Here is a 25,706-nt window from a genome sequence, read left to right as displayed (position 1 = left end):
TTAAATTGGTCAGAAATAATCTTTCTGATCAATAAATCTTGATATTTCCCTCCACAGAGATCAATGCCTGTTTAATATATCAGGTTATTGAATGAGAAGAATGAATAGCTCTGCATGAAGACTCTCACAAATGGTGAACAGTCCAAGTTTAGGGAACTTCACAAAGGCTCACAACACACTATATGGACTATTTCAGTTGAATGTTAAGAAACTGCTGAACTGTGCATTAAATAAATTACTGTATTGCTCAGAGAGTTACAGTAAGGTCTATTAAGTACTTATTTAAAGACTTGGCAACAGTGAACAACAATAAATAATTCAAGTAGCACCTCTAATCTTGTTTTCTTTCTTCTTAATTGGTTTTACAGCATTGTTTTGACATTTACCCTTGAATTTAAAAAAAAAATACTCAGAAAGAAGAAAATGCATGCTGTGCACTAATCCAGCTGCCAATTGAGTACTTACATATTGATGCATCAGAACAGCACAGGAGCTCCACTCTGTCTTCAGAGCTGGCAAAGCCCGTTATTGGTGTGCAGTCATATGGGTTTCTGGGCTTGCAGAAGAACTGAGTTTAAGAACTGTGTGTTTGTACAAATGTGAATGTATAAACATAAAATTGTTTTAAAAATATAGTAGTATTGCATCACCATCTCAGGGAGACTCCAGATGCATAAGAAATCATGTCAGATCTATTACCTAGGGAGGCATGCCAAATATTTGCCAAGGACAGATGGATCCAGAAGAGCTCAACAGCTGGAAAACTCAAGAACTAAAGGACAGCCAACACTTCTGCTGCTCAGATTTTCCCAGCCTGTTGAGAACTCTGGAGTGATTCTAGACTTCTTGTTTTAAGTCCAAAATGACTGTCAGGTCATATTTCAACTTACTTTTTAGAACTGGAGAAATTGTTGTTGGTTTTAATTTTAATTAAGTTTACAGGATATAGGACATAGTTTGGTTTCTGCAGATTTTTTCAAAATTTTTTATCTGAAGTATTTTATATTGGCTGGCTATTTTATTCAAAATTATTAAGTTTATAGACAGGAATTTGTTGTTGTTTTTTTTTTTTTTTTCTGAAGAGAAAAGGGAATAGGAAAATAAAATCCACATGTTCTCTTTTTCATGAGTTTTAATTTTGCTACATAATTTTCTTTGATGATATATAAGTTTGTAAGTCTGAGTACAGGTAAATAAAAATAAACATAGACATATGAGAAATGAGATTATACTGTCCTTTTTTGAGAAATGTATGAATCTATTCGAAGAATACATTTAGTGAACTCTGAATTGGTAAAAATATGGCACATACTGCATTTAGATATCATACTGACACCTCTTGGAACTTCAGATGGAAGTATTAACACTTTTGTCATGTACATATCACCTCCATGCATATTCATATTGAAACTTCTATGCATAGTAAAATATTTTTTTTTCATTTACAGACACAGTAGGGGTGTGTATGTGCATCCACTGTTTAAAAAATTACATTTTTCAACACATCCTTCTCTTTCTTTCTAAAAAATAGAGGTTTTTGAAAACATCTTTCTTAATATGTACTAAAATACAGAAGTCCAAAACAATGAAACCATTAATCAGGTTAAAACTGAAGAATATATTTTTCTTACTCAGACAAATGTAGAATTACTCTTCTCATTTATACTTATCTCACTTATTTTAATAGGATGGAATTAAAGAAAAACAAGTTTTCTTCATTGTGATATGTGGTTGAGGTGACTTTTATTGACACCTCCCTAGTAAGTCCAGACAATAAAGGTAAATCCCACTGCTCTTATTTCCCATTCAATTTCCTACATTTGTCTATAATAAACAGCTTTGTAAATTTTAATGTTAATTCGTTCACCTATATCTGTTATAGCTAATATTTGACTAACCATAAAACATATCTAATTAGCTTCCTCTCTGTTTTGAGCCTGGTTACTAAGCATTTACTATTAGGGTAAAGCAACTTTTATATATCTTATTTAGCTGTTCTCAAGCAAAGACTGTATTTCTAGCCCTGCTGATAGCTTATCAAGTAGGCTGGGTTAAGTAACTTCAGTCCCCTTAGCTCATTCCCACATCAAAAAAGAGAAACATTTCACATTAAGTCCTTAGACCTTGTGAGCTCAGGGAACAAAATCCCATTACATCATTAGCATTTGCTTTGTGGTAGTGTAATGGTCCCCCTGCAGGACTGACCTCTCTTGGAACTGGCTGGAGAAGAACTGGGAGTCAAGCCTGAATTAGTCAGTTACCCATTAAAATAATCTCTCTACAGAGAAAAGCAACCTTCCACAGGTGGCAGGTGTGACCTATGTGAAAATGATGCCACAGGCTGAGATGAGCTGCCTTTGGAACACACCTGTTACTCTCCATTGAGAGAGCCCTTACAGCTCACTTACACCTGAAACCTAGGGAAGTAATCAAATACCTAAATATATGTCCTTAGTGCATTTTGTGGTGCCCCAGAGTATTGCAGCTCTGCAAGGTGGGAGTTATCTATCATTCCTGTGTCAAAGCTGTTAGCATCACAAATGTGTCTTGAATTGCCATGGAGCATCTCAGTTGGTACTAAATGTCTATGCTAGGTACCCAAAGTGCTCTTCACATTTTAGGGTACTGAAGTGGAAGGAATTTTTTTCTCCTCCCCATTCAGCATACAGTGAATTTCATGCAGAAGTGAGATGTCAGAGTCCTTGGATGAGAGATGTCTTGAGAACATGCTTACATGTACAAAACATCATTTCCTGGAAATTGAAAAGATTGTTCTTTCAAATAATACATTTTAACAGACGATTATATGTTATCCATGCAAGTACATCACTGGTATCTCATTTGTCTTAAGTAACAAACTTATTCATGGTAGTATGTCTGAAGTAATAACTTTGTAGGTTGCACTCTTAAAATAATTATCCTGGTATGCTTTTATTTTCTTTATTTTTAAAGGACGTATTCTGTCTGTAGATATATGACTTGTTTTCTAAAAGAGTTCTTTCTCTAAAAGTAAAGGAAACCAAATAATGTTGATTTAATTGTGCACTTACTAATGAGTGTCTCAGGAAAGCAAATAATTTGGGAAAAAGCAGGTGACATTTTTGTAGTTTGGCCATATCTATTATCATCTAAATTTCATAAAACTATAGGCTGACCTTGAATTGCCCGTGCATTTTATAAGCTCAGATGAGCGGTCAGGCAAACAGACCAGCTACCACTCCAGGGAGTAAAAGCAGTCAGCTGACCAGTCACTTAAATTCAAGAATAGATCAATCATAAACTTATAGATTTTGCATACAGTTGTAATATAAATCCCTAAAGTTCTCTCTCTTTGCAGCTGAAGTCCACATGCTCCATGGTTTGGGCAACTATGGTTTCCTTTGAATTTTCGTTTACCAGTCTAAGGAGTTTCGTTTTCACACCCTTAGCAAAACATGGGATTGGGAGGCTCATTCTCTCAGACAACCTAATTCAGCTGCCATTAAAATCAATGAAATTACCCTGTTGGCTTAAGTGAAATCTGAGTTGTATACTACACACAGAGCAGCTGTGCGGGATCACTTTTGATGCTCAAAAGTGCATTTACTCCAGCATCCCATTTATTCTTTACAAGAATAAATAAAGTGTGCTTATGGAAGAAGTCATGGAAACAGGGCAAAGACAGAATGATACTTTAACTTGTACCCTTGCTACTCCCAGCAATTTGCATTTCAGAGACGTTGTGAGCTGTAAGTTGTAATCACTTCACTGTGTTTAATAGCTTTTGATGGATTTTTCATTGAAAGTCTTCAATCTGCCTTTGAATCCACTTATACTTTTGACATTCACAAAGAGTTCCACAACTGAATTATGCCTTATTTGAAAAAGTACTTCCTTTTGTTTATTTTAAACTGCCTAATAATAATCTCATTTGGATCTTCCTAGTTCTTACATCTTGAAAAATAATGAATAATCAGTCTCATGTTCAGCATCTACATGCATTTCGCAATTTTATAGACTTAAATCATATTTTCCTTCTACCAATATTCCTTTTTCAACCTGAGGAGTTTCAGTTTATGTAATTACCTCTCACAGGAAAGGCATTGCCCAGTTTCTTTGAAAAACTTGTTATTCTACTTGGTCTTGTTTGAAGTGACACAGTAAGAACTATATGCAGAATTTAAGATGTAGATGTATCAGGAATACACCGAACAGCACACAGTTTTCTCTGTTATCCCTTTTTCCCTGACATTTCTTTGCTATTTCAACTGCCCTGAGCACGAAGATGATGCTGACATTTGGCACAAAGCTATTTGCATCCATTTCTCTTGTTGAGCAAGAGCTGATTTTCATGACTATGCTTTAGTGTAAACTACACACATAGCATAAACATATTAGTTTGCCTTTTTAAGCACTGAATTTTGCTGCCATCTCATTTTCCTGTCATTTGGTACCATTAAATACATAAATCATAGAATGGTTTGGAAGGTACCTTAAAGACCACCTGGTTCCAGCACCCTTGCCATGGGCTTGTACACCTTCCATTATATTAGCTTAATCAAAAATTCCTTCTACAACCCTTCTTAATCGAGGGCTTTTTGGACTAATGTGAAATTTTTGTGATACCAGCAGTTTCACTCTTCAACCTCACAATTCAACACAGTTTCTAAATCAATTTTGTCTGTGTGTAACGACAAATCAGAACAGACTCCTCAGAGAGATTGATTGTTTATTAAACCTCTCCTTTAGAAAGAAGTGGAATTTTGATGTAGTAATTGAGCTGCAGTTTTACTGTGTTCTATCTTCCCACCTGTCTGTGATGGGTTTCTGTGTGAATTCCAAATCCTCAAAGTTTCCTTTCTCTGACACATCCTCACCTGTTCCCTCTCCCCAGGCAGGTGATATACTTCACATTATTAATTTGGGATTAAACCAGTGTTAATTTATTTCAGTGGCAACTGTGGGCATTGAGGGTTGATGCCCATCAGTCACTCCAGCCAGCCTTGTGTCAATCCTTCCAAGTGGCCATAGTCCCACCCTCCAGTGAAGCTGGACTCTTTTTTGCAGTCATCATGAAAATTTTAGTGCCTCTGAGACCCCTGTTAGTACTGCCAGCAAAGCTTGTCTGAGCAAGGCATTTGACACATCCTGGATGGGGTGGTACATTTTGGGGGTTTTGCAAAACTGTTTCTAGTAACCCATTTGAACAAAAATAGAAAAAGATATATGAAAAAACTGCAGCAAGAGAGTTAGTGTACCATATAGAGTACTTGGTGAAAAAGCACAGCTGTATTAGGGGAATCCCTGTGGGGATCTGTGACAGCAACAAAACCCTTGAAGTTAAAACACTATCTAACACACTTTAATCAAAAGCCATGTGGACTTTTTGGATTCTCTCTTTCACCGTTGCTGTGATTAGCATCATCTGTTCTTTCTGGCAAACAAATAAATAGATAACTAAATATGATCAGATACTCTTGCCTGAAATGTGACAAATATGCCTTGCCAGCAGATGAGAAACACCTCTTTCTTAGGGATCCAGCAAACTCAAAAACCTGTGAGGTATTTTTCAGTTTATTCGGCATGTGAAATTTGAGAGGTACATTTCTTCAGTAAAAAAGCTGTCCTGTACCTGCATATGTCTCCTCAATGAGAACTGATACCAAACACAACAGGCTATGTGAGCTCTTAAGATAAATGAAATCTGCTTTTTAATCCCTTCCTTTCTGAAGATAATGTGATTTACTTAAATATGCTGTCCATATTTATCTGTCAGGCTCTTATGCCTTCCTATTAATTTCTGAAACCCTTAACCAAACTTGACAGAAGGTAGAGGAGTCAGTGATAGCTGCAAAGGGGAAATAATTTGGGTATAGAAAGTGACTATTTTTATTACTAATATATTTGCTTCTACTATGAGGAAAGGTTGTGTGTCTGAGTCAAAATGGAAAGTATTAGAAGTCATATTTAGGCTTAAATATTTGAATTTATTATTGAATTTTGTTACCTTATTTACAAAGATACTTAGAGTGATGTGCTAAAAAAAAACAAACAAAAAAAATTATGAATGAGTAAAATGAATGGTTTTGTTTTTCAAACACATCTGTCTGTATCTAGAAGTGAACATGGAAAGCACAGTAGAGATTGACCTTATTCAGTTTCTGTGAAATTTTTACATCTAAAGAACAGCCTTTTGTCCCAGGTGTGTTGTATCATGTCCTCTGGGTCAGTTTATCCTTCTCTCCAAGAAATCACAAGATTGTACTGCATACTCCACCTTGTAGGTGCAAGCAGACACATCTACAAAAATAATGAAAGGAAAAATGTTTCAAGCTCTTTAAAATTGTAATGGACCTTACATTTAGGAGCAGCCTTTATTAAATACTTCCACATATTTTTTCCTGTTAGGAATACTGAACTGCTGAAAACTGTATTTTTTCATGTATTTTTTAATGTAAAATATGAAACACAACTAACAATAGATGCCAATGAAAAGAGCTGTCATTTTCTTGATATCAGGAACCATGATATGTGTTAGTTTGTATTTTAAAAAGTAATACTTTTTTTCAAGAGGCTTTTATATTTAAAAATGTGTACATTAAGATATCCTCCCAAATAAATATTGGTTGTTCACATGCTGACTGTCATTCCAAAAAAAAGAGGTCACAGTTTTCATCCAGTTTGTTTTATTGGATCTGTCTAGATCTCGGACATCAACTTTCCATGGAAGAAAAGTTACATAAAGATTGTAGATTATCTAATACCTTTTGCTGGCAATGAATTACATAGACCTCTGATTTAATCTACCTTGGCAATTTCTATGACCCTGTGTTTCTTCTAATCTCTTCAATGTACCTTCATATCAATAGAAATCCTGAGAGTGGTGTCAAGAAAAGCAAATTTATATATGTAGGCTGTCTAGCTAACATAGAAACAATGAAAGGTGAAGGAAAAGTGTTTCTTATTTTAGATATGTCGATGTGCTGCCCACAATGAGAACACATTAACAGCATAGTTAACAATCCTTACTTAATTACTCTGCTTTTGCAAGTGTTTTCACAGGTGCTTTCACAGCAAGTCTTCCAGATATCCTTTCAGATAACCTTCCTCCTTATAAAAAGATTTTTCTTGGAAGCAAATATTTGGATAATTTTCTTTCTCAGAAATCCTACATTGAGTGAAATGACTTTGCTCAATGCCATGAGGGATTAAAAAATAAAAAAATAGTCTGATTCATTCTAAGAGAAAGGACTTTGTGCTAAGGGGTAGGTCATGAAAATACTCCAATGTAAGTAAAATATGATGAACATAGACAAGAGGAATTTCCTCTGTAATGAGGGAAGAGACTCGGCTTTCTGTACCCATACAAGTACAAAGACATATTAATATGTACAGCACATATAAAATATAATAGTAAAGCAATTTTAAGAGAAAATACTAATCTAAAAAATGCTATTGACAGTTGTCAAGATTATATTGTGGAGTAAAATACGGTAAGAGCTTTCAGATTACAATTTTGACTTTAATAATTGAGAAAATGGCAAACAAAAAACTAACATCAGAGTTTTTTCAGTCAGAAAAAAAGAAATTTATCTCCTTCAGTACTTCTATGACAGAATTTTTCAATCTTCCATATGATTGTTCCCTCTTTTCCAAATCTTGTAGGTGGTCTGCATATTAGTATTGTACCCAAGATGCCTGAAGTCATGTAAAAACCAGTTTGCACACTGGTGACAACTTTTGCTTTCAAAAAGCAGGTAGCCATTTTCATTTAAACAGACTTAAAAAATGAATATATTTAGAGCAGAGATGTGTTTTACTAGCGAAATAAACAATTATTTAATATTCCCTCAAACACAATCAGGGCGAGGTGATGATGAGACAATGCTCCTTTATTGCCTATCTCTTTGTGTCTGCAAGTCACCTTGCATGAGTTTGATAAAAGACTGCATGGAATGACTCCTAGACATACACTAGAAAACTGGCAACACAATTTATTTTCACTTTATGAGCATGCTAGCACTCAATTCAAATCCTCTGCTCTGTATCTGGGCATACATATTTCTTTCATTCTCACTTTTCCACTTACCCTCCCTGCTGGCTCCTATATTTCTACCTATCTCTTTGTATCATAACTTCCCCATACTTTTTCCAATTTTATTTCATTTTGAGACTCAGTTCAATACTGGTTCTCATTTTCTGAAATAGCTGAATTATTTTGATCATGAAATTTCCATGCCCAAAAGTGAGACTAAGAAAGACACCAGACAGAAATCTCAAGCCTGCTTATTCAAAATGTAGGAGAGTTTGAAGCCACAAAAAATATCCTCTGCTGTTAGGAAATATCAGGAAATTTTTAGTTGGATCAGCAATTTCTACCTCACCTCGAAGTTCTTCCTTCCTACTGGAGCAGGGGATGTGCCTAAAGAGGCAAGAACAGAGAAGGATCCTGTTCAGGTGGTAAAATTATGCATCAATTGGACAAAAGACCCAATAACAACCCATTCATTTAATTGCCTGAAATATGCCAGGATTTCACTCAAAATCATCTCAGGCTTGTGATGCTAAATTATTTTTATTCATAGCGAGTTCAAAGGGAGCTAATGACTCTCAGCCCCTTTTACAAGTGAACATTAACAAAGAAGATGGCCAGGCAGAGACAGGACCAAGGGAGAAATCCCTATGGACAAGAGGTCTGGCTCCCTGGAGATAAAAGGTTTGTTTCCAGGTTGGCACCCTGGAAAACAGCTGTTAGGGAAAGCCAAAAACTCCTTTGTCAACACATTTGGCAACAGGCTGGCTGTGCAACTTGAGGTAGATTTACCTTCAGCTGTCCCAGCTGCTGAGGGCTGACTTCAGGTCCTTTGGCTCCTGCTGCACAGCACACCAGTTCCAAAAACAGAAGAAAGGACAAAACCAATCCAGCCTCTTATCCCTGACACCACCTTAGACCATTTACTATGAAAACCCACATCAGCAGGCAGGTGGGGAGCAGACCAGGTCCCTTGTCCTGAGCTGGGCAGTGTGTTTCCTCAGAAGACATCTCAGGTCTGTGCTAGAGCACCATCACCTCATCCCCTTCCACAGCACAGCCACCTACAACAGACCTTCTAGGTGACATCTGGGGTGGTGCTCTGCAGGTCTGTGTGACATGGCATGGGCAAACACACCAGACTTCACTCTTGGGTGTTGTGAGAGAGAGCAGTTTCACAGGTATGACATTTTGTGCCAATAAAATTTGCTGGATTAATTTCTCTGATTAATTCAGATTTTTTTTCCTGTTAACTATCTGAAGATGTTCTGGCAAACACCAAATCACTCTCTTTTGGTGAATTAAAAAACCCCTCAGATGACGTATTTTAGATCTGCATATTTTCCATAAGCTAAAATTTTGAAAAATATTTAGAGGCTTAAATCCCCAGATGATCTGTCTTTTCACTCCACTGTAAAAGGCTGTTTGAAACAGAGTTTCATATATTATTTAAAGCCTTGTAGATTTGTTATTTCCTGACGGCCATTCTAATTTCATGAAGTGGCTCTGTGTGCTAGAATTTTCTCAGCAAAGCTGTCTTGAAGATTTAGGTTAAAAATAACAAACATATCATGGAAATAGTAAAAATGTCACAAATTGGTAAAGGAAATCCAGAGAAGTTTTGAATGTTAAAAACAATGTGGAGGACTGGTGCAGTAAAACACAGATATTTTAATTTTCAGGGTCTTCAAAAGTGGTTTTCACTAGTTTGGGTTACTGGTAGCATTCTTAAACGAGTGCCACGACTATCAAGTGTTATTTTTTAAATCTTTCTTAGGTAGACCAGTAAAATGGTGCTTTAAATCTCAACACAACCTCTTTTTGCAAGGACTCTAATAAGAAACATCGCAGTTATAGTCCAGATTTCAATGACTACAATAGCTTTTCTGATAACAAAGAATCTGGGACCCCTTAGAAGAATTCTGCAGAAGTGGAGGCAGGTTCCCCTGGGTCTTGCAGCACCACAGCACTCTGTGGGAGGGCTCCCACATTTCACTGCTGCACCAAGGCAGTCCCTGACCATGATGAGTGGCACCTTGCATGAAACAATGCAGATAGCCACAGCTACAGGTTGCTCTGCCCAGTGTTGTTTCTTGTCTGAGATTCTGGTCCAGTAAACAGGGAATTTGTTTCATGGAAAGTCCCATGCTAGAGTCTTTATAGGAGCTAGGCTTGTCTTGTGTGAATGAAAAGAATATGTCCCTCCTTAATAAGAAGAGCATCATATATCCCCAAGTAACAATTACAGAATTACCAGAGCCAGGTAAGGAATCTAGAAATCATGCAGCCTAATGTACTTCAACCTCAGGGTTAAAAAGAAATTTTAAATTTAATAAAAATCCACAAGAAATTTACCTTGATGCAAGACAAGTGAAGGGTAGTACCCCTCAGGCCACAGCTGGCCACAAGTGTCCATGTCTTGGAAAAACAGAGGTGCAGCCAGTGCTGCTACAATCCCCTCTGACAGAGAAGCGCAGCCAAGGACTCCCTGCAGAGACCGGGAGCAGCCAATAATGTAAAGGGGAGCTTCCCAGCATGAGTTCCTGCAGCTGCTCACTATGCCAGTGCTCTTCCTTCCTTCAAAGCCTTTCTTTCTGGTCTATATATAGAAGAAATGCAGATGTGTGCTGTGAGGGGGTGGAAGGCACTGTGGAATAGCTGCTTTCCAAAGCTACAGAAGTTAAGGCACTGCAATAATGCATTTGACTCATCCTGTACTTGGCACTGAGTCAGCATCTTAGAGCAAAGGAGGGATTGCATGCTGCAAGGTCACACACAACTAGGGACAATCAGCCTTACAGGAATGAGAAGCAAGAGCAGCTTATTCCAGTCACTTTAGTAAAATCGTTATAGAGAACAGTTACCCAGGGTTAAAGGGATTCTAAACTCTGCTCCATAACCCAATTGATGTCATGCAGCAGGAAGAGGCTGAAAGCTGGCATGTGCCCCTCCACATTGTGCCTGACTCATCACTGACATGACTTGCTTGAATGAAACGATCAATGCTGTCCTGTGGACGCCATCCAGAGCTTCACCAGACAGATCCATATTGGTGCTAATATCAGATGGTATCAGCTGCCTGTGTGTCAATGCAGGAGAGAAAGGCATCTCTTACCGCTTGTTGCCAAGGTGCTACTCTCAGTCTTGCCTTGGTGAGGATGCTATGGTGTGGATGGGAGAAGTCTTATGGCTTTCCTCCTTAAGTCCTCCCAACCCTGCTGTGGAAGTGGACATTAGGTAGGCAAGGGTCAGATGGGGCAGCCCATTCCTGTTGTGGACTGAATGGAAAGCAAGGACACAAAATTTGTTTGCACACTTCTTGATTTTCTGTAAACCTGTTGTTGATTTTCATAATTTATAGCTCTTAGAATTTTTCTGCCTTTGGGATTGAGCTTGATTTTTCTTGAAAACTGGTCTCCTTCTCCATCTATTGCCTGGGGGGTTGCAGGTGAGGAGGATTTATAGAAATGCCATTAAAGAAAGATTATTATGCATTTGCTTCCTTTTTTGCTCATACTCATACCTGAACATTTCTTTCTCTTGATGCCATACATTGGAAGAATTTTTAAAATGGCTGCCCCTATTGAAGAATTTCATATATTAACCCCCAGGCTGATATATTAGTACACAGCAGATATCCAAGATAGTTTTATGCAAGGCAACTTGACTTCCACAGAAGAGTTTCACCAGCCTACAGGGAGAATCAGGCACTCAACATTATATTCAGTTTGCTGGAAATTTTTCAATGGAAAAGATTTTCAATATAAACCAGGAGCATTATTGATGAAAATGTTATTATAAACTACATTATGAACTGCCTCTTGATATGATTGTTTATTTGGTTTTGCTGGTACCTGTCCAGCTGGCTAGAGAGAAATAATTGTCTTCCAGGGTTTCTTTCTACATATTTTTAGTCAGTCTTCTGATGGAAAATGTTGAGAGGGAAAATGGCAACAATGCAAAACAAAACAGCATTTTTCAAAATACTGTTTGTTTAGAAAAAAAGTCCATTTTTCACTTCTTGAAATTTTAACAGCTCCAGTTCTTATGTATACATAAAAGGAAGAGAAGAATTGTTCCACTAACTTGTCCCCTTAAGCAGAAAAGCTTGCCCATATGTTTTGCCTGCCCGTGGCTGCTAGCCATTTTTCATCATATTTTTCCCATTTTCATTCTTTCTCCACCCCTTCCATAGCCCCATGCCATTTGCAGAACACTTGCAGGTGCTGTTTTTTCCCTGGCATTCCCTGGGCTGCTCCTGCACTGGGGTGACTATTTAATACAGCGTGTTGGCAGAGCTCCATGCGGAGCACTCGCCAAGATTTCCCCTCTCTCCCCCTCGGTGGATGAATGAGTGCAAAATAAACTCAGCAGAAATTTGCATTCAGGCTTACGTGGACTGAGCACAGAGTTTTGATGGAGTGACCAAACTTATCAGAACTTTTCACTTTTCTTCCAGTCACAGGGAGAAGGGTTGTCACATCTTCAGTTTACTCTGTGTATGAAAAGAGCTGCACACAGTTAATGAAAGTCACAGGAGCAGCTCAACTGTGCTGTTAGGTCCAGAGCATGAGAGATCATATATCACTGTAACCTACCTAACCTTCCCTGTACTAAATGACAAACTGCTGCAAATAGCCTTTGGGTCAGGTCTCGCGTTCACTAAAATACTCGTCCTTCAGCTGAGGACTCCCTTAAACTCATATATCACACAGCATCTTAAATCACACAGACTTGCATAAATGCTAAATACTAATTAAGATTGAAAAAACTAGTGAAAGATAAAGTCCATGAAACAGGTCAAATCAAGGCTTAATTATATTTAGAATGTATCTTTTTAGATAACCTCAGAAAGATAGAAGACTGCAATTTTCTATGTGTTTATTAAGTTGTTACTATACATGAAACAACTCCTATCACCCTCAGAAACCATTCAGACTACAGCTCATGCTCAGCCAGAAAAGGATTTCCAGTTGGTCATTTCAAGAGGCAGGCAGCTTCAATGTGGCAGCCGTGTTGAGCTCATAGGGGCTTGGCTGGTGCTAAGCTTTCAAATTGTCTTTGCATAGGTCATGTCTGCTTATTAATGGACCCTAACAAGCAGTCCTTAAAAGGTTTTATTTGAAAGATTTTATTTCATTGTTTGTTGGGAAAATGTTGTTATTTGAAATCTTTCAAGGGCTGATCTAAAAAACACATTTTGGAATAAAACAGGAACTATAAATGTTGGCTTTGTACAGCCACACAATGTAGTAATCATTACTTAAGCACTTCTCCATGCATGCTAAATGCTTTCTGAGCAGTGTTTCTGCCCTGAGGAACAAGCATGTTAAGAAGAAACAGCTAAATAGTCAGCAGACACTGAAGAAAGGGAAAATGACAGACAATTTATATTTCAAATCAGTCAATTCCTAGAAGGTACCAGGGCAGTAATGCTGGGGTGTTTTATGTGACAGAAGGCAGGAAGGTAGCAGATATGCTTAGGGAGGTCGGTCAGTGAATATAGAGCTTTTAGGTGATGGAGAAGCTGACAAACTGGCTGATTTGATGTGAATTGAATTGCACTGAGGTTTTCAGAACCGAGTAGCACGACTTTGTGTAGGGCACAGAGTATAAATAATGAAAAAGAGGAGACATCGTACAGAGTCATATGTTTTGAGATAAGATATGAGTTGCTGGCAGGGACATGCAGGACCTATTCTGAGCACAGCTGCAGAGAGGATCAGAAGAGAGAGGTGACAAAGGAAGAGAGAAGGAGATACAGTGCAGGAGGTCAGGAGGAGTCACACACACATGACAAGCACTTGTCTTCTGCATTTCAAGATATGATGTTAGCACAGTAACCATATTTGATAATAACAGTATAAACAAGTTTGTTCCAGCCCTCTGTCCATTCCTAGAAATCAGACACAAAGAGTGACACAGCACTACCTCGATTTACAGTCTATCATTTTCCCTTTGCACCTGGGCTGTTGCAAGTGTGTTATTACTGCTGGCATCTCTCTCAGCAGCCCCGGACGCAGACGTGTGATCCCCTTCAGCAGCTGAGCCATGGCCTGTGCTCTGCTGCCTGCAGTTCTGGGTTAGTCCCTAGAAAACTGTTACCAGCTGGTGGAATTTAAAAAAGGTCCAAAGCTGCTTTGAATTACACCCCAGCTGTGATTAGTGTGGGAATGTAGTGGGAACTGAGCTTCTGTGAAAACTGCATGGCAATGTTGTGCAAGGCAAGGAAGGAAAGAGCCCAGCATATTTGTTTAAAAAGCCACAATATATCTGCAGCTTTTAAAATGAGTATTTAAAAGGAATTCAGACAAAATTGTGATTGTTAGGTGTTTGATACATCTTCTGATCAGTCTTTGTTGGAATTATCTCTACTGCAGAATAATTATCTGTACGCAATTCCCTGAATTAGCATTATAACCTAATCAGATCTCTGTAGCTTTCTGTCTGACTTTTTTAATTGGTTCTGTAATAGCCTCAGTGTAAAAAAACAGTAACCTGAAGTGATTAGTCATTCATTATTTCCCCTGTCCCTGACTCAAAAGAAAAAAATATGAGCTAATCAAATCCATACCACTAAACAGTCTTTTCAAGAAGCAGATAGAAGTACCTGAAGCTGCTTTTAGGGGGCAGAAAATCATTTCAATTCTTTCCCCAAATGACTGCGCAAAGTTCGATGTGGAGTTCTTACAATATCCTCCTTGAAACCACTCTGGGTTTATTTACATCAGAGAATTTTTGTAATTGTGTGTAAGTCAAAGACTTATGTAACAAAATGGAGAAACGTATTCTTTTTATATCCAACACTATCTTATTGACAGAAAAATTTTACGTAGATTAATAAATTTTAGACAGCAAAATACAATTCTAATCAAATGTGATAGATAAACTGTATATATATAACTTCTACCATATGTAGAAGTTATAACTTGCAGCTAACTATTCTGGTTTACAGTCTGGAATGAGATTAACTGGCACTGTCTTATAAATCTTAAAAGCATAAACAGCTTTGCATCTTGAGACAGAAAAAAAGAGGTTTTATATAAGGTGTGTTGTTTCATATTCTTAATTTAATACACAATTCTATACATATATATATAAAATATGTAGTTATATACCAAAAATTATAAACATTGTAACAAAAGTAAACAAAAATATAAGTATACTATACATCTTTATGACAATGCTTCATCTTGGATATGATTTCTGTATATTCTGACAATATAGTTTTATGTTAAGCATTATCTAAAGACTTAAATAAGGTCTGCAAATGAGACCACTATTAGAAGAACACAAACCCTGTGATGAACAGCTGAGGGAGCTGGGATTGTTTAGCCTGGAAAAAAGGAGGATCAGGGGTGACCTTATCACTCTCTACAACTCCCTGAACTGTGGTTGTAGTCAGGTGGGGTTGGTCTCTTTCTCCAGGCAGGAACTGACAGAATGAGAGGACACAGGCTTAAACTGTTCCAAGGGAAATTTAGGTTGGATATTAGGAAAGAGTTTTTTACAGAAAGGGTAATAAAGTACTGGAATGGTCTGCCCAGGGAGGTGGTGGAGTCACCATCCCTGGATGTGTTTAAAAAAAGACTGGATGTGGCACTTGGTGCCATGGTTTAGTTGAGGTGTTAGGGCTGGGTTGGACTCGATGATCTTGAAGGTCTCTTCCAACTTAGTGATTCTGTGATTTTGTGAAGATATTATTATTAAAAATATAGATAAAAGATATAGATGTCTCTAATTTACTAGTGCATATGCAGCCAACTCACTCAGTACAACACATCTTTTCATGTTAATCACTGTACATGAAAAGTAGTACATCTAGTACATGTACACCTAGAGAAAGCCCCCAACTTGAACAGTTTGAATCTAATTAGATGAAATTAAGAAAGAACATATTTTAAGACATGGAGCTGGGACACAGATACTCTTAAACACTTTGCTGTCAACAAATAGTCATTAGTCAAAAGGGAAACTCATTTGGACAGCCTGAGTCCTAATGAAGTATCCTAAATTCAATGACCATCCTTCTCTGCTAATGTCCATCCAATTCTGTTATTCCCTTTTTTATCTTATTTTATCCTGCTCTGTACTTCATTTCTTTATTTAGCCAGAGTATATAATGGTCAAAGATAATACCAGAGGTACCAGAGGATAAGAACTTGCATTAACAAGCTGATGATGTCAGATGCTGTTACTAATTTATGTACTTAAAACTGCAGATCTGGCAGCAGAAAACTAAGAGGGAACTTATATTTCCCTGAGTCATCCTCCAAAGATGTAACAGCAAGCCCAGAGCACCAAGCTGACTGGTGTTGCACGAAGGCTAAAGTGCTGTTGCTCAGCATTGTCATGACCCCAGTGCTCTGCAGGTTTGTATTTTGTGGGATGTCTTCCAATGATCTGCTCTATCTCCCATCCTGCAGTCTCTCAGACGTGCACTGGGGAGGTAACCTTGGGCACCAGCACCAAGGAAGAAGATTTAAAACACCACCACAAGCCTTTCACAGTCCTATCCTGCTCAAGAGCAGCCTCCTGACACTGGATTTGTTTGGACTTAGCATGGTCAGCCAGAATATCTAGTTAGGTCACAAAAAACATCATTTGCTAAAGAATATTGAAATAAATTGGCTTTCTATCAGATTTGAGCTTATCTTTTTGGACAACACATCAATACTATTTGCAAGCTGTTTTCCATGGCCATAAAAGCTGGTCAATTGGCTGCTGATACATTGAGTAGTGTGAGGTTTTTTCCATTCTGTTTCTCCTCTTTAATCACATGGATCCACGAAATTAAGATTTCTAAAAGAAATTAGTCACTGAATATGCACTATAAAAAGATGAAGGTAGGAGAGAGAAAAATCAGCTCTTACTGAGACAAACAGCAATTTTATGCTTGTATGGCCAGCAGGTATAATTCAAATGGAAACTTGAGGAGTATTTTTTATGCTAAATTTTTGAGAGATGGACCTTATATATCATCTATGTATCCAAATACTCTGTTTCTCCCAAATGGTCACAGTTCTACCAGATCAGAACAAGGTTTCCTTGTCCTATAATTAAAACACCTTCTTTTTCTCTCTTGTCTGCACATCAATTTTCATTTTAAGTAGTGACATCTTACATTTTTTGAAGGTAGAGCCTACAGCATGTTAATTTTTTACCATGATTTAGATATTCCATTAGTCTAAGCACATGTTGCATCAGGAAGTACAGGGCAAAACAATTACTAGAGGAGGGCAGAAGATAAAAGATAAAGTGAGTATTTCATGACTGATAGGAGAATAAAAAATACCTGTCTTTTAATTGTGTTAGCAGAAGCTAACACTGTGATTTTATTTTCTAATTTTTTTTTATTTTTGTTTTAATGGTTAACCATTTTAAACTACATGAAAGATTAAGAGGAAAATAACACATGTGAAGTATTTGAGTAGAAATTCAGCAGAAATTTTCACATAAACCCAAATATAGGAGTTTTTTCTTATGTTCCTAAGTACTGCTACCTGCTAAAATGTTGTATATTCACATTGAATGACACTTTTGCAACAGATCTTAATAGGAAATAGGAATAATAATAAGGTGTCTCCAGAATCCAACAGAAGCAGATATGATTTTTCAAGCAAATTTTATGAAAATATATGTAGACCTTTCTTCATATAAGTGTGTATATATGTACATGTATGATGTCCTCTGTGGCCTCCAAACTTTTCACAGAGAAGAATTTGGGAATTTGATGCATTACAAATCCTAATGTCACCCTCCCACCTCTCACTAATTTATTAAAACATTTTTCCTAGAAAATGGCTGTCTTCCAAAAATTCAAAGCTATGAGCTGCATTCTGCCTGTGTATTTCAGTTTCCTTTAAGGTGGGCTGCAAGGCAAACACAGCCTGGGACTCACTGAGATCCTGGCAATAGCAGGATGGGAGAATCATTTGCTCTCATGGAGAGTGACAGCACCTTCAAGAAAGGACAGTAGAAACTGCACACCTGATTTCTTCAGAGCAAGCTTCCAAATTCTGACCCTAGTTTCAGGAGCTTGGTGAGAAAACAGAAATTTCATGCATTTTTATAGAAAAACAGCATGGTAAACCTACTTGGAGGAATTGTCCTTGTGACAGCAAAAGAAAGGAGGACCCTTGTGGAGCAAGGGAAAAGCAAAGTAAGAAAGTACAGGGCACAGGGGGCTGCTGGTGGAGCTACTTTTGCTGCCTCCAGTACCTATGCTCTGATAGAGAGAAAGAGGGATTCCTGCTGTGGCAGTGCTGGCAGCTGGAGCACTTGTGGGCACCCATGCAACCAGCCTTCACTCTGCAGCCTCTGCAGCAGCTTGTCCTGACACCCCCCAGTCCCTTCTACGCATCTCTGGTAGTCTGGTAACTTCAGCATGGTAAGATCAGTTTGCAAGGTTCACTGACAATGTGGAAGGAATGATCTTATATTATTCTACAGACAAGGATAACACCTTGTTAGGACAAGAGAAAATGACCTCAGGTTGTGTCAGGGGAGGTTTAGATTGTATATTATGGAAAATGCTTTGTGGAAAGGGCTGTCAGGCATTGGAATGGGCTCCCCAGAGAACTGGCAGAGTCAGTATCTAAAAGATGTGTAGAGGTGGCACATAGGGACATGGCTTAGTGGTGGACTTGGCAGTGCTGCACTGACAGCTGGACTCCATGATCTTAAGTCTCTTCTGACATAAATTGTTCAGTAGTCAGTGATTCATTGATTCTATGTTCTCTACAACAAGGCTACGCTCACACAACTCTGTAAATAGCTAACCAAAATATTGATGACAAAAAAAAATCTTTGCCTGAAATGATCAGTAGCTGCATGAACAGTGACAATGGCAGATACAACAGAAATTGTACAAGAACTAGGGTATACCTAGTAAAACAACTGTTTTCCATACATCTTACTTTAAAAAATTATCCATCTCTGGATTGAGACAGCAGCAAGAACTGAACAAGAACAGGTAATTCTTACATAAATGCACCTTCCTCTGGAACAGCTGGGCAAATCTCCCGATCAGAGATTTTTGAAACTAAATTGGACATTTCATCAAAAAGCAATTGTTAGAATAAAGCCTGCATGGAAAAAACACAAGATAACCTGTCACTTTAATCTGTCCCTCCTAGAGTATGACTCAATTGAATTAAAATTTTCCTGGACTTTTGCAAATCTATTTCCTATAGGAATATATTTGATGGTCCTTAGCAATTTGGTTCCTAGGCCTTCTAAAGACAGGAGAAATTTATTTCAGTTTTGTAGTAGTACTGCAAAATCATAGCCTTGTTTTTTTCAAAAGGACCTGTTTTAAATATATTTATGTTTATATGATGAATAAAAATACCTGGTGCCAATACACCAAGCAATCTGTATAAAAGTTAGTGTCAGGCAACACAATACGAATCTTTCACTAAATCCATTTCAAAAAATGATAAAAGTGTTGTAGTACCTGGTAATCATTATATAACTTCTCAAGGCAAGAAATTAGCGGAGATTTTGATGAAGAGCCCATTTCTTTTTCTTACTTCCATCTGTCTCATCCCCTAGATAATCTCATCTCAGTACAGGTCCAAGGTGTTTAGCCCATTTTTAATCCTCTCTCAGGATCATGAGTCCCAAGGGCTGCATCCACACTGGTAAGACAGTGCCAGGATAGAGGCTGAAACACTGTCCTGGGTTATTCACTAACAGAGAGCATTCTCCCTGACGTGCACTTGGGCTCATGCCACCTAGAATTCCCTAACCCAATGTTCCAGCACCATTCAGGAGGTTGTAAGTGAAATAGCTGTGCTCACCCTGTTTTAAAGGGTATTTAGCCTTTGGGTTGCAAACTTCTTTTGAGGCCAAAGAGCAGGCTATGGAGCAGGCTCTGGACTTCTTAATTTACCAGTCCCAATGTAGTGTTGGATACTGCAATAGCAATGCCGCTTCATGGTTTTAACACCTCTTGAAACCATGTGCATTCTTCCTTGTAGTGTTACCACATGATGGAATATTAGTTTTTGGCATGAAGAAATTGTGCCTCCAGTGACACATGTGGTTGTGTGTGTGACTGCTCTGGGTATATACTGGGAGAAATGCTTATGTAAAACAAGCAAGCATGTGCACCTTTTAGTGGAAAATCCATCTCTCTTAAATTGTTTCTCCAGAGGGCTATTTAAAATGGTTTTTAGCAGCATAAAGATGCAATACTGTGCTCAGTAATTCTTAGTACTCTTTGTGGCAGGAAAATTGTTCTCCTAATCTCATACTCCTGAGAAGCATAAAAAAAACAAAGCTATTGATATTAGTTCCTGGACTCTGAAGAGATGCCACTGCAATTTTCTCACTATACTACTGAGACTTGTTCATCAGCATTAGACTTTTAATTGTTGCAAACCAATACAGAATTCAGTTAATTGTGTCTTTTAAAAACTCTTTTTCTGCATAAAAGTAGGTTTAAATATTACCCCAATATGTTTCCCTTATAGATGTTTACATTTCTGGGTATGTATGCTGGGATGTTTGTTATCCTTATTTTGCTTTTTAAGTTTTACTTGAGATCAAAGGACTTAGATATCACAACAGACACAGGATGTGCAACATTCATTGGTACCTTTGCATGTCCTTACCAGTTGATGTCCCTGCCTGTAACACCCATGGCCCTGCTCACCACCATGTGCCTGGGCCAGGATTACAAATATAAATAGGCAGGCACTTGCACACTGGTGCTGTGCCAGCCTGGCTGGGGAGGAAAAAGTGGCAGACACCAGTGATGAGAACCAGACACCCAGGTCACAAAACTGTCCAATGTCCAATGTTGCCTAAAGTGCCTGTGGCTTCACACAGAGCATTCCAGTTTTTAACACCAATGTAACACAAAATTTGAACGATGAGATTCGTTTAATGACAGCAAAGAATGGAAAAGAGGATGTTCCCCAAATACTTTTCTTCTAGTTGTATCTTGACTGCCCTTGCATTCTATGGTCTCAGGATCAGAGTTGTTGCAATTCTGAACGTCAGACAAAGCCAAAGCAGAGAATGAGTCATGAGCAGGATTTTGTCCTGGGTTCTCTGATGTTCCCACTGAGGCCAGAATTTCTCAGCCCTATGGGGGTTTCATTTCAATCCACATCCACATTTGTGCTGTTGTGTGGAATTAGTCTGGTTGAGGCAGGGGAATGCTTTTTCATTGCATTTCACCATTAATGAATACAAAACCTGATCTGATTAATAACCAGTGTGTTGTAAGCCCCAGCCGACTCAGGAATAAATGATTAGCCAATGGATCTTGCTGTCAAAAGAAATGATTGAGGACACAAACTGAATAGGATTAAATTTGACACCAGAATTTTAAATAATGAAAGCAGAAAAGTACCATATCCTGAGCACAACCCAATCACTGACTGAGAGGGTCAGGAACTAATTTCTCCATTAAGCATGCTCATTAACAAATGAACATTTTGATCATACTTCACCACATTGTTTCTTAATAATTTTGTGCCATTCAATTGCAAGGAGAGGGAGAAGTAGGGAGAAGGAAAGAGCTGGCAGACTTCTCTCCCATGGAAGCTGCTAGGAATAATTTGCTCAGGTTCTCTCAGCATAGAGGGAAAGAACAGTCATGAGAAAGGGGATCTGACCCTGTGTGCCCAGAGGCAGCAGAGTTAGCACTGGGTCAGGCACACCTTATGAAGGGACAATGGCAACAGGGAAAAGGGAGCACCAGGGACAGGTTTTATTGGACACTTTGGACACTGATCCAAACTTGGGCTGTACTTTCCAACCTGCCCAGAGAACAGCTCTACCCTGACCACAGAAAGACAATCACTACCTAGGCACGCTGTCAGTTTGGCTTAGTCTGATAATATCTCTCTTCTTAATGACAATTTCTGGGATTTTTAACAATGTAATTTTGATAATCCCAATTCATGTACACCTAAAGAGATTTGCTGCTTAACAGCTATGGATCTTTTGTGTATGTAAACAGGTGTAAAAAAACCTCAGAAAACCAATTGATGATATTTTTTGTGTGTCACATCAGCCTTTAAGCTCTGATTTCAGAAAATGTGATATGAAACAATTGGACAACCTGTAGTGGAGTATTGTATTGGAAATCAGCCTAAGTATGGAATTGGGACTGGTCTTTTGCAACTATTGGACCAAATACATTGCTGCAAATGCTTTACACCAATTAGCAACTCATTCGAAGAGTTGTGTTGTGGACAGAAATCATTTGCCTCCATGAATGATCATAAGGTGTTAAAAAAATTTAATATTTGAATCCTGGAAGTAAATCCTGGAGTTTCATCCCCAAAAGAGAATTATCTTTTGCAGATTGCATGCCAAGCTTTTTCTGCGTTATTATCACAGATGGTGAAAAATTCCCATGGCCTTATAGTCATGTTCTTTTTCATCCCAAATGGAGTCCTTTGTGAAATACCAGCATGACTGCATATGTTTGAACTCTGACTGTCCACTTAAACGTATGCTGCACTTCAGTGGTGTGGTCTCTTGGAGGGAGTGCTAAGCTCTGTTACAGGAGGTTTAGAACAATTTGTTTTCACCCCAAGGCCACTGAAACCCTGCCTAGCATTATCTGTGCCAGACTATACTGCTGAACTGGAACAGTCAGAGCTGAAACACAGTCTGTGCTGCTCTTCTTAATCCAATAGAGCTGCAAGATTCACAAAAGCAAGTCTACTCTATTCTCTACACCCAGATCCGTGTATCCATCACTTCCCTCAGCTCTCCCCAGCGATCTTTCAGCTCCAGAGTTAGGGATTTTCTCACAGGTCTTGTGGAAAATGAGGCATGGCTGGCTCTGTGATCTCTTGGTTATTGGTCTGATGAAGGAACTCAGACAAGATGCTTCAACTCCATCTCCCTTCCACGTGTGCCTCTATACAATGGGGAAATGATAATGGTGAGGTTCTCTATCTTGGTGTAAAATCTTCAGTGGTATTCTCAGTAATTAGGATGAGCCTATTTAATTGACAGGAAAATCAGATTTAAGGTTATCCAAGTGACCTTTCCTCTTAGACCTCAGATTTTCTTATGATTATATGAACTGCTATATGGTACCCATTTTTCCTTGGTGTAGTAGGTATTCAGAATAAATTTTGAAAATACATAGTATCAGAGATCTACAAAAGAAACCAGGAGCTGCAAGTACTCTTATGGTGGGTGTGAAATTTTACATCTCCTGCAAGTTTGGGGATGAAAGTACTGCTCACTTCTTGTAGCTAAGTAGTGAGTGTGTTGCAAGAGATGTAGGGGCAGCTGGGCAGCCTGACTGGTGTCAACACTGTTTGTCATCTGATAGGGACAGAGCTGACTTCCCAGCAGTCCTGCCCTCATCCTTCACCCTTCTGCTGTTCCATGGAGATAGCCGCTGTGGCTGTGCACCGCCTACGTTCATAGCTTCTGGGCAACAGCCCATCACACCATACAGGGTAATTTACCTCAGTTCCCACTGGTGGAGAAGTATAGATCAGCTGGAGCATGCCTGTGGACTTGGCATTTAATGGGCTTTTTGGTGAGTAGTAATACAAGCCTTATGTATCTGGTACTGGTACATGGAGTACGAACCGTAATAAAATGGATCCGTTCCACAAGAAATACAATTTTATGCTTCCTAATTGAGCAATTAATTTCGTTTTGCCTACTATTTCACAAATGTCAGGGAAGGAAGTTGAGAGCAAGTGGTTGCTGTATTTGCATCAGGAACTGAGGGCTGAAGAGTTGTGCAAAATTGGTAGTATACAGAATTGATTTCCAGATTAATGTTTGGCTGGATTTGAATAGAGAGTTAATTTTACTTTTTCATTTTCTGATTTGATTGGATCCCCTCCCAAAAGAATAGGAATACAGATTTAAAGTCTTGTCTTGTTTGACTGATCTCTGTGAGTGTCCTTGAAAGTCCTTCTTTATTCTATGATTGAAAGTCCTTCTTTATTCTATGAATGTACTCTTTTCCACTGGGCAATACATATTGTCCTGTAACTCTAAACTAGTAAGAGACAAATGTCAAGAAAACTTGGATGTTTAGATCAAAATTGATTTGCATGTCTAAGACAACAACTATTTCATACAGGTGTGGGCCAGTCTATGGAAATTTTGCAAAGTTAATAACAAGAAAAATCTGTCTAAAATATTCTCAGTGTGTTTCATCCAAGTGAAACTAATTTTATCCACCTAAAACCATGGCAAACGTCTAGTATGAGCATGTAGTCCTTTACTATACATTATTTTAATATTACATGTATCTGTGTATAGAAAATTAGAGATCTAATCCAGGAAAGCTCAGAGAAGAAGAGACAACATTTTGCTTGGTGTTACATCAGTTCCACACTACTGAGGATTCCATTTTATTTAGGGAAAATCCCCATGGAAGCAATGAAGGCAGTCAACGAGTTGCTTTACACAAGTGGGAAGACTCTGATCATGCGTGTCTAAAATGTGCCATAGAAAAGACATGATTGCCCATTTTATGGCATGTTGGACTTCACAGAGCCTGCTTCTAGCAAAGAACATTTCTAAGGAATCACATCCAATAAATGAATCCTCCAGGCTCTTGTTTTCAATGTTGTGTGCACTTCTTTGGTGTGAAAAATTCTGTCGAGGCTTCATGAGCTAAAAATTCTCTGAGGTGGTGTGCTGAAACAAAACTGATAATGTTCTACCTCCAGGGCATCTGTACTCCCTCTCTTCTATATTCAAAAATCAATATGTTATGATGTGGTTTTAGAAGGCCCACTGTAAGCAAGTGGCTATTAAAGTGGCATTAATGGTGCCTGAGGCAAATTGGTATTTGTTAAGCATATGGATAGTATTATTAGCATGACATATGCCTGGCATCTGAGTAAGAGCCATCAGTATCTGTGAGGCAGAAGGTGCCTACTTCATGGGTCACTTCTCTGGTGAAATATATAGAGAGTTAAATTGAAACTAAATAATTGCTGAACCCAGTGCAGTTTGGAGAAACTACTTGGTTCCTACACCTTCATGTAACCCTGAGATTGAAAGAAAAGTTGCATTTAGCTGAGGGGGCCTAGTGAACAAAAGGTAATGAGGGTGCCTTCATCACGCAAATAAAAGCATGAGACAGCATCACACCTGTGGTGTGATAAAGTGCCCGGTATGTGTGTGTCAGTGGCTCCACAGGCTGTGTTCTGTGTGTTTTGAAACTAAATCTTTCTTCCTCCTATTGACTTCTTGCCCTCTGGTACATTGAGTTGGCTGCTTGAGACGCTTTCACTAAGTACAAAGTCAATTGACTGTAAGTAGGGATGAAGAAAATGTTGTGTGATTAATATTACAGTTCAAGCTCCTCTGATCAGTCACAGAAAGAGCAGTCAAATAAACTCAACTTCATCTCAGAGAATCACACACTCTTAATGGTGGAGAGTCTGCCTGGAGCCCAAAGGGGAAAAACAAGCCACTTGAGGCAAATCTCTCTTCTTTTACATAGAACAAACTAGTCGAGCAGTGTTAAAAGCTGCTTATTGATTTGTGCCCAGTCTGAAAGCAATGCAGTGATGTAAATGAAAACGTGTCAAGAGTCAATATTGATTTTTTTTCTTTTTCTTCTTCTCTTTTTTTAAAGCAAGGCCACCCCTCTTGGGAAATGCTGTTACCTATACCACTAGGCTTGTCAGTAAGTGAAGTAAGATCCTTTTCCACAAGACTACATATGTCCAGACAT

The 25,706-nt window shown here is 38.4% G+C and overlaps 1 protein-coding gene across 3 annotated transcripts in view; it reads left to right on the top strand.

Moving 5' to 3' along the window:
- Positions 1-25,706, top strand: part of HS3ST5 (heparan sulfate-glucosamine 3-sulfotransferase 5) — a 192,660-nt gene that overhangs the window by 137,331 nt on the left and 29,623 nt on the right. The window contains exon 1 of one of the 3 annotated variants that reach the window (XM_086876855.1): positions 23,418-23,537. The exons of the other annotated variants lie outside the window; for them this stretch is intronic. The gene's annotated coding sequence lies outside the window, so the exon portion shown is untranslated. Of the gene's footprint in view, positions 1-23,417; positions 23,538-25,706 lie in introns of those variants that run through there. 3 annotated transcript variants of the gene reach the window in all.

The sequence above is a fragment of the Cyanistes caeruleus genome, chromosome 2, assembly GCF_971803275.1.
Source record: "Cyanistes caeruleus chromosome 2, bCyaCae1.hap1.1, whole genome shotgun sequence".
Taxonomy (NCBI): Eukaryota; Metazoa; Chordata; class Aves; order Passeriformes; family Paridae; genus Cyanistes; species Cyanistes caeruleus.
This window is presented reverse-complemented; position numbering and strand designations above follow the sequence as displayed.